We start from the raw sequence: 10,673 nt of genomic DNA, 5'->3' as shown, positions 1-10,673 counted from the left end.
TTAGCTTTTGTCAAAGTAACTGTTTCACAGCTTGCCTCTCTGTCTTAGAATATGAAGACCTAGTTTTCAATTCCTCTGTTTTACTTATTCTTTGTCTTCTGGAGCTTAGTCAAAGGTGACACTAATGCTTTCTTTGCAAGCATTTTATTAATGATAAAACAACTAAGGAAGTAATGGTGCCAAAAGCCACTATTACACTTAAATATAAAGCAGTTATAAGCATTTTATGACAAATCCTACCAGATGGCAGAACCAGTGTGGTTCCCTATATTGTCTATGGTTTGGATGTATAATTCAAGCTCTCTCAGACATGACATATTAACCAGTAATTCCAGGCTTAACTCTTAGCACAAACTTAACTTGGCTTGACCTAATCCTCTTTGGTCAAGCATACCTGTCAGCTGTCAAGAGCCCAATGAGGTATAAAGGTGGAACAGGAGGGGATAAGCCATGTGGTAACCACCCCCCTGTAAGAACTTGGATATCTTGTCCCAAAATTTGTAGTGTTTTTGAGCTGCTATTGAAATGCCAAGCAGCACTAGGTTGGTGTTATTTAAGGTCCTCTAAGCTCTGCCCTTGCCTGACTTACTCAAGGACAATGTAGCTTATTGGTAAGCAGTGCTTATCCTCTATAGCTGAGTGAAAGATGACACCAGTGTTGCCTTTATGACCGTTTCATTAATTACAGAAACAAGCAAAGAAGTACTAATGATGCCAACAGCCAACATTGCTCTTGAATATGATGCAGTTATAAGCTTTCTGTGGCAAATCCTGCTAATTGGTGTAACCAGTCCTATTCCAGCAATCGTCTATGGTCTGGGTGTCTAATCTAAGACCCCTTGGACATGACTTATTAACCAACTACTCTGGGCTTAACTCTTAGTCTATACATAACTTGCCTTGACACAAATCTTGTTGGTCAACCCAACCTGTCAACCATCAAGAAGCCACTGAGACAAGGGAAAATATAAGGGAGAAATACATGAGTCAAAAGCCCACTGGCACCCTTGCAATGCTGTTGCTCCATAAAACTATCAAATTAATAGCAGAAAACACTTACTCAACATTTATTACAGCAACACGTGTATGCTATTTGAAGCAATTGCACAGAGAGAATTGAAAATGACCATGCTGCCCTGCCACAGATGTAATTTGCTTCCCTAAGGGAGAGAAAATAAGCAAGTAATGGTAGATATTAACTCTGGTCCTCTTCTGAGAAGATGCCAATATAAACCAGAAAAACCAAAACCCAATTGTCCCAGTTCCTGGTTAGATTCTCGGTCGATGCATTTTTCCCAAGGGTAGTGAGTACTACAGCATGGTTTTCAGACCTCACATTCTCAGACTCAGTAATCTTGTGGATGCCCTCTGTGTTTATTAAATCAAAGACACCTGTGGAGTATCCCAAAATGTCTTTCTCCTAAATATTTATTGGAAAGTTAGCTGTGATATAAGATCTTGTTTGAATGAGCTCTCCAGTGCCATGGAGGCTAATAATTGTTATGTACTGAGATCAAGGTTTATTGGTCTACCTTTCTTATTTGGGAGAGTGGAGTTGTTTGGAGTCTGAGAGGATGTTTAAGAAGATTAAGCCTGAACTAGGCAGGGATATTTCAGCCCTTGAGTGTTGCTAACAGGTGCGGGGGGGGGGGGGACCAAATTTCCTTTATAGAGCAATGTAAAAATTCTAGAAATTCTTCTAAGTACACATCTACTCTTTGACCCCTTTCTATCAGTGGAATCCATGCCACCATGCCTTCTTCTTTAACTTCTGGTTGATGATTGGCCTCCAAAAGTGGTCTTGGAACATCAACTGGAGAAGGGGTAACTTTCCAAGTCTTTCATCTGGACTTTTTGGCAGCCAGTATTTGCATCACTGGCTCCTCTTCAGAAAATGGTTGACCTTTCTTTTTGTTAACCAAGCTTTGGTTTTGTTTTTGTGTACCTTCCAAATCCGAAAATAGGCCTTGAGCTTCTTGGGTTAACTGCTGCCATTTGTCCTTGAAAAAAAAAAAAGCTGTGCTTATAACTTTAATGGCATGGAATGTTGTCTTAGAATGCTGACCAATAGCATACATGGCATGAGCCTTCTCTTCAGTTGGACCGGAAGAATGCATTGCACTGACAGCAATGGATGTCCTATATGTTGTGGAGTCAGTTAGTAAATAGGCTTGTGGGTAGGAGACTGATCTGATGTATATGACAAAGGATGAGGATACCTTTCAAGTATCAGTTACACTAACATCTTTAAACAACTTTTGGTGTTTATAATCTGTGGTTGAATCTCTGTATGGAGAGGGTGCTTATCAGGCATTTTTCCTTGTCCCATATTAGTTAAGGTAACATTTTAGATCTGCTAATCAATTTATTTGCTGTATGAAATTAACAGCCATGTTTATAATGATTAATTAGTTTTGTGAATGGAGTTATACTAGTCTGCGCACATCATTTGCAAGTAATTGATATTTTGTGTGTGTCTGTGTGTGTGTGTGTGTGTGTGTGTGTGTGTGTGTGTGTGTGTGTGTGTGTGTGTGTGTGTGTGTGTGACTGTGAATGTGTGTGGGAGGGGGTGTGAGTGTGTGTGTACTTGCTGAAATGTTGCTGGCACAGACATTGCTGATACACAGCTAATTTATTCAAACATTTTGCTATATCCAAGAAAAAACAATGAGAATAAGTGCTGCAACTGTAACTCAGTGGTATACAACAAACAGTAGACTAAAAAACATAAACCACCACCTCTGTGTAGGAAACAATATTTTAATTAAACTGAGAGTAAAATATGGTAAGCGCTTTCATAACCTTTCGTCGCTTCATCAGACCAATAAAAACACACATTCAAAACATACTATTTAAATACAAGATAATTAGAAATTAACTTATCACTGTAAAAAAACAATTAAACAGTCAAAACATGACATCTGCATAAAATGGATATTACAACACAAAATGCTGAACCAGTAGAGTGAGACCTATTAAATACAAAAATCAACCTATCACATTTAATGAGTAACTTAGATCTGCCCAACTGTCATAAACATTATATAAATGTTATATAATTATATAAAAATCCACACTACAGAAGCATAGCTCATAATATACATGAATCAATTTATATACATTATATAATGTTTATGAATATGACATTGTTAGGGTTATGAGGTTTTGATGATTTGTTGTTTTCTGTTTATGGCACCTAGGTTTCCTTTCACCTGATTTGTTGTTTGTATTTTTAATTTATGAATTTTAGTTTCAGGTATTTTGATTATATTTTAGTCAGATTTAAGTCTTGTTTTGGGTTTGAGTTGAGTGATTTGTGTGTGATTGGTTTATTTTAGTGTTTGTGCTATTTGATTGGCTATTTGACATCCTTTGGTCACTCTATGATTAGTTTGTTGAATTATTTTTGATTGTTGTGACAATGATAAAAGGTCCTTGGTGACCTTAATGTGGCTTTTTGTTTTGTTTTTTTGTAACTGGCTGTTTTGTGTCAAGGGATTGATTGAATGTTTCTTGTTTTTGAGATACGCAAAAGCGATTGTGCTTTTACATTGTAAGCATAAACTTTTATATGTTGTGATTGACTGTGGTTTGCATTTTTGTAGGATGTTTTAATATCTTGATGTTCAAGGATGTTTTATGACTGATTTATTGTTTAATGGATGAGTTTTTCTTGTTTCATAGTAGTTATATTACATAGTTTTGATTGGATGGTTTCCTCTTAAATAAGTTTTTGATAGACACTCTGATGTTAGGAACCCTATTTGTTGGCTGCCACCATTAGACATGCTCAGAGGCTGCTGTTTGTGCTTCAAGTTGCACTTTGAAATATGTGGTTTGATTGTTGGCATGTTGTGTGCTATGGCTTCGATCGGCTGCTGCCTCATTGGCTTATGATGAGTTCTATGCACTTTTTCACCCACAGGGTATAGTTTATTTTGCTTCTCGCAGTCCAGTTTTATTTAATAGTAAGATTATTTGCTACGTTTAGGAGTTCTAAGTTGATTAAAGGTAGGGTGTGGAGATGCTTATTAAGATGAGGTTTAGTTCGTCTGTTTGCCACAGATGATATTATACTACATATGTTTTTATTATTTTGGTTACAGTATCAGTGAGGGTTATAACTAATTGAACACTAAAAGGTTTTATGGTTTTATTTTATATTCTTATATTCACAGGGCAATGGTGATCACTTTCTCATGCCCAGGCTGTCATAAGCAGCTAATAACATTATCTGAATATTTTTCTTTTTGTTCTGATTTGTAGATTTTCAATTTTGTAAGTTTTGATAGGTTGATAGATGTAAGTGTTTTATTGGTCTGAAGGGATGGTTTTCTCCCCAGATTGGTGAAGTTAATGGATATCCTGATTGGTAGTTTTGAGGGGTAAAGAGTATTGATAGGTGGATGTTGTACTTCTTTTGATAGGTGTTCTGAACACATGCAGACATATTATTGGATAATATTAATATGAGAGCTGGGCAGATCCAAGTTCCCCATTAAATGTGATCTTTGTATTTAATAGGTTAACCATTTCTGAGGTCTCACTCTACTGGTTTAGAAAATTTGTGCTGTAATATCCATTATATGCAGATGCCATGTTTTGACTGTTTTTTTGTTTGTTTTTTGTTTATTTATTTATTTTCTTTTTATGGTGATTGGTTAACTTTTAATTATCTTGTATTTCAATAGTATGTTTTGAATGTGTTTTTTTAAATGGTTGGATGAAGTAACGAAAGGTCGTAAAAGCACTTACCATATTTTACTCTCAGTTTAAAGTGTTGCTTTCTATGGAGGAGTGGCGGTTTATGCTTTTTATTTTACTATATCTTAATATAGAGGAGTTGGAGTTTTTAGATAAAGTGCTGAATTACAATGAACACTTGAAGGGAAAGATCCTTAAGGAAGTGGAACAACTGAATGAAAATATTTTAAGTGACCTGCTTTTTAATCAATATCGGGTTATATGTGAAAGGTATTGAAAGGGTAGAAAGGAGATGTAATACTTTGTTTCATAAAAAGAAACATAAGTTAGATAGAGATATTTAAGAATATAAGACAAAACAGCATATCCCACCACCTGTTTCTTTTCACATGATGAGTCACTATCACATGGATAACAGATATTACAATAGTAACAGATTTAATGAAGATGAAGGGTGAGGAACTGTGCTAAATAGTGACCTCATTGAGAATATCCACCGAATGGAGGGTGTGTACCAGCATGATTTTCAACCAATTTGACACTCAGATAGATTAGCGAACAGTAATTTAGAGAGGATTTGTATATCTCACAGTTATGCTGCCCAAGTCCAGAAGAGATATGTCCATCAGAGGAGAGGAAGGAACACGACTTAACTTGTTCAGATGATCATATTTTGCATTGCTATCATAGGTAGGTACTAGGCTATTGGCCCAAGGGCCTAAGTAAGCCTAGTCAACAAGGTTCCCTGGCTTACACCACCCAAGAAAGTTATTTTCCTGTGTCCCTGTCAAGCAGAGCCACAGAAGTGATCCCCGGTGTGTATTTCCTATTTCCCATCCACTCATCAAGATTTTTCAATGCTAATGAGGAACTTTGCATGACATAGATGTGTAGAGTCTCTGGGACAGGAATCTATCCCTCCAGCATGTCCTGTTTATTGTGGTGACAAGGTTTAAGTCCCTAGAGCATGTAGCTCAGAGGGATTTGGATTTCTTTAGGTGTAGCATATCCAACAGCTCTGAGTTTGACATAGCTTTATATGTTAGGCAGATATCACCTCGGAGTAGGCAGTATGCTACAGGAGTAAAGCTGGAGTTTTTTGAGGCAGTCAGTGTAGGGCATCTGTTTGAGGCCAGTAATCCTGTTTGTGAGGTACTTCTGTGGCCTTTCCAGCTGCTGCAGATGTCTTGTGAGGTACATTCCAAAAGGGGTGTTGTACTCTATAATGGGTCTAATGAGTGTCAAGTAGAGGGGAACAATGACCTCTTTTTTCCTGGATGAGAACCCTTTTGTGATGAGGTGTGCCACATAGAAGGATTTCCTGACTATTGTGATGATGTGATTATAAAAGGAGAGACTACTGTCCACCTGGGTCCCAAGGTCTCTTATCATACATTCAGCATTAAGTAGACGGAGCCTATGTGGTAGTTCATGGGTACAGAGTTTTTACCAAAGGGCATGACAGTGTACTTTTTGGCATTGAGCTTGAGGTCATGGCTCTGACACCAGGCATCTGACTCAGTGAGACCCTTCTGTAGGATGTCCGCATAATTTGGGGACTCAACTATAGCTCCTAGTTTGCAGTCATCTGTGAACTTCATTAGCCAAAGGCCTTCTGTGTTAGCCTGTACTTCAGAGAAGTAAATACCAAACAGGAGAGGTCCCAGGACTGAACCTTGTGGTACTCGACTTGTCACTAGTTTGAAGTCAGATTTGGAGTCTGCAACTTTTACAGTGTGGGTTCATTCAGTGAGCCAATTGGCAACCCATCTTGTGACATAGGGATTTATACCTGGTTTAGTGAGTTTAGCTATAATTCCAGAATGGGGGACGGTGTTGAAAGCCTTGGTGAGGTCAAGATAGGCTGTGTGAACCACCTTACCCTCGTCTGCGTCTTTGGTGACTGCCTCAAAGATGTCGATCAGGTTCAGGAAGCATGATCTGCCTTTCGCTAACCCTAACTGGGTGGGGTCCAGAGTTTGGAGGTTACCAATGTCTTTGTTTATGAGTTCCATGATGAAAAAGTATAGAAAGCTTCACAAATTTTCATGCCATCCTTTCACAGGGGCCATGCTAATCTACTCTGTTTTCACTAATAAAATTATTATAATTAAAATTATAACTAAGGACTTTTTTACACCATTTTAAAAGATTTTAAGTATGTACCTACAAAAATACCACATGTAGCAGACAGCTTGATAGACATTAAAATTTATACTAGGAAATTGAATTTCAGTATTTTATTCTGTCAGAATAATGATGAGTCAAATGCATGTGGTCATTGTGCAATAAAGAAAAAAGATGTATTTAAACCCCCACTCCATCCTTTAGCTAATGTTTTTGAAAGAGCAGTGGTGGACGATATTTATAACCTTTGGGCAGAAGGGAGTAAATTTTATATTAATTTAACTAAAGAAGAACGACCTCTCATCTGTCAGTTAAGGGAAGGTAATACTTTACGTATAATGGTACCCACTAAAGGAGGTGGGATGGTTATCTTTAATTTGGAAGACTATTTTAATGTTATGCAAAATATATTATTCGATATAAACAGTTATATTCAAGTGTCCAAAAACCAAATGAATATATGTTATGGTTGGGAGGGTGGCTTAATGGCTAAGGTGTTTGCCTTAAAAACACAAGGTGCAGGGTTTGAGTCTCACAAGGGATAATTGGCTAGGCTTAAAATTGCTCGCAAGGGCAGTTAGCTTAGTACTAAACTATGAACCTATGAACAGTCAGATAGATTCATATTTAGAATAATACGTTCTCAGTCAGTGAATTAATTATGATGTTTATGAGTTCTTAGTGAACAGCAACCCTATTGTTCTGTTGATGTTTGGAATACCAAAGGTACACAAAAGTATCACTGAGCCACTCCTTAGGTCTATTGTTTTTGCTAGTGGCTCTAAAACTCATCCTTTGGCTATCATGGTTGACAAACTGATTAGGCATGTCGTAGAAAAAATGCCCCACCTAGTTAATGACTCCTGGGAATTTTCAGGGCATTTAAAACAAGAAATCTTTTTGAGGAGTTAATATTTTTAACTGTAGATGTCAAATATCTTTTTTCATTCATTACTAAGGATGAGGTGTTAGAACCTTTTGAAGAGAGTCTTTTTGAAGAGACTCTTTTTACCTGTTCTACCTTAAGCCATGACGAAATTATCCTGGTGTGTGAATTAATGGCATTAATTTTAGAGAACAATTATATATTTTTTGAAGGCCAGTATTTTCAGCAACTCAGACGCATGGCAATGGGGGTAGCCTGTGCCCCTGTGTATGCCAATGTAGTGTTACTGGGATGGGAACTCAAACATGTTTTTAAATGCGAATTTTGGAGCAACATTCAACTATGCATACTTTTTTTGGATGACATATTTATTCTATGGAAAGGTAAGATAGAGGAAGTACCTAGGTTTATAGAATACTTAAATAATACTACAGACTTCTTGGAATTTACATATGAATGTAATGTTTCAATGATTCATTACCTGGACACTACTGCTTCACACAACAAAGATGGTTTTAAATCCAATATTTATTGAAAGAGTACATTTTGTAACTCTTACCTCCATTTTTCAAGTTATCACCCTCTGTTACAGAAAAAAAGAATAGTTAAGCGTTTGGTTAAAGGACAGGTGATTCAAATAGCCCATATGAGATCTCATTTTGAAGATGTAAGAGGGGAACTGTTCAAATTAAGATGTATGTAAGTTTTGTGAGAGAGATTAGCCCCCCCAAAAGATGGTGGATAACATTATTGAAGGGGTGCATAATGAATGGGGGAAAAAGGTATAAACCACTTTTAGATGTGGGTCTTCCTAATTTAAAAAATAACCATGACAACTCAAATGGATCTAAAAAGGTTTGAGTTGTACAATACAGTCCTATTTTAGGGGGAAAAAAACATATCTGCAAGACAAACTGGAATACTTTAGAGTGAATCTGGATGTTAAGTGAGCGGTGGGGGAAGAACGGTTATTTATTAACAAAGTGGGTAGTAATGTAAAAAACTTCTGGAAAACAAGGTGGACAAAAATATTGCTTCTGGTACAGGTACAAAGCCTTGTGGTTGTTATAGTCAATGCTCTTACATCATCAAAGATCTGGATATTATTTTGGCAAATGATATGGAAAGTAAAATAATTTTCATGATAGTGAATTGTTTCAAAACCAGTATAGTTTATTTGGCCAAATGTGAAACGTACTGGATTTTATGTTGGAAAAACTAAGCGGGCTCTGAAAAATAGAATCTATGAGATCAAAAACAAGAAAGAAACTAACACTTTATACAGACATTCCTTGGTTTGTAAGGTGTTTGTCAGATTTAGATTTGGTATACTTGAATCTATAAACATCAAACCTAGAGGAGGAGATTGGAAAAACCTTTTGTATAAAAAGGAATTGCAATGACAGCTGAGATTAGCTGCAAATCTTCCACCTGGGTTGAATGACTCACTCTCTATAGTGCCAGTTTTAAAAGAGAAGGCTGATAAACTGTGAAGGGGGGGTTTGTAATTATACTTTCATCTTGCTGAATAAATGATGGCAAAAATAAGTTTGTACAGTTTCAGTAATTTTTAATTTCTAAGGTTTGACTCTAGACACACTTAAACAAGTCACACCAATGTACAATATTTTATGTTTAACATTTAAAGAGTTATTACATATGTTTATTATTTTACTCATTCTAATTGTGGTCCTAATTCAGTCCATGTATCGAAAAACACATGATTAATATTTTTGACTCATCATTGGTGTTTAATGAACCAATAGTGAATGTGTTTAAGGTTATTTAAACAGTCTAATTATATAGTCTTACATATTCTGATAAAGTCTGCACTGTAGAGGGATGAAAGCACTCAATAGTGTGTATTTTAATAATTAAGTGGGAATTATCATTGCTAACCCTCGGTGATGTGTTTATTTATGGTTACTATTTACTATATTTATTAACTATGGAAAAATCACATTTGTTCAAGAATAAGAACAGATTTTCTTATTCATGGGACATTGCAAAACTGAACATCTTAAATACCCATACACAGAACTGCTGTGGCTCAGAGTGTCATTTCAAACAGAGGAAAAATATAAATATACAATTAGTGCCATAGCATAGATCAAAAGATGTCACTGCTATTTTATTTGAATGATAATATCATCTACTGACATACAAATATATCTCACATATGTCATTCAGGGTATTCTGTATTTCATTATTCTGCAAACTAGTGACTGTCCAGTAGTAGCCATGTGAGAATCAGAAAGATAAGAGAAAACCTTTTAACATCCATTAATACCTTCAAGGCTTAACCAAAAAGAAGATAAAGTTGATGTCAGTAATTATGACCACGCTTACTGATATTCTAGGTACAACCTTAAGCCTGCCTATTTGCTGTGGTGTTGAAAAGGAACAGCATGTTATTCACTTATTTTATCTTCTGTCAGTTTGGGTTTATGGAACCAAGTTAATGTCTTCTTATACACATGGTCTGTAATTCATGACTGAGAAAGTATGCAAGGATTGTAGTTGTTTTATTAATATTCTCACTGTTTTTATTTATTGGTTGGATCTTTTCTTTCCAGACTGTTGCTGAAAATGGGTTATACATCCAGATGAACTTTCCAAATAAAAGTAAATAAAGTAGTAGTCATGTTGAAGATTATTAAACTGTGTTCACCTCAACAACTTGTAGTATGTTTTGTGGCAGAATTACTGAAGAATTGATTAATGAGATTGAATCAATCTAATTAAATCAGTGAATACCAATAATTGAATTAATGTGTAACGAGCAATCTAAGGTGACATTTTAATGTATTTTAGGCTTTTTTCTGCTGAGATGAAATGGTCGGATTGCAAAAAATATTTATATATTGGGTTCAACTATATTACTGGAATGGATAACATTTGTTCTGTAGGGTTAAACCTTTTAAAAGGAAAACTCCATTAGAAGGCATACTTGATA

The 10,673-nt window shown here is 36.0% G+C and overlaps 1 pseudogene; it reads right to left on the bottom strand.

Annotated features, from left to right (window-relative positions):
* Positions 1-6,724: 6,724 nt before the first annotated feature.
* LOC122800593 lies at positions 6,725-6,824 on the bottom strand (annotated as a pseudogene).
* Between the last annotated feature and the right edge of the window lie 3,849 nt (positions 6,825-10,673).

The sequence above is a fragment of the Protopterus annectens genome, chromosome 4.part0 (genome assembly GCF_019279795.1).
Source record: "Protopterus annectens isolate FY-2018-M chromosome 4.part0, PAN1.0, whole genome shotgun sequence".
Lineage (NCBI taxonomy): Eukaryota > Metazoa > Chordata > Ceratodontiformes > Protopteridae > Protopterus > Protopterus annectens.
Note: the sequence above shows the minus strand (reverse complement) of the source record. Positions and strands in the feature narration are given on the sequence as shown.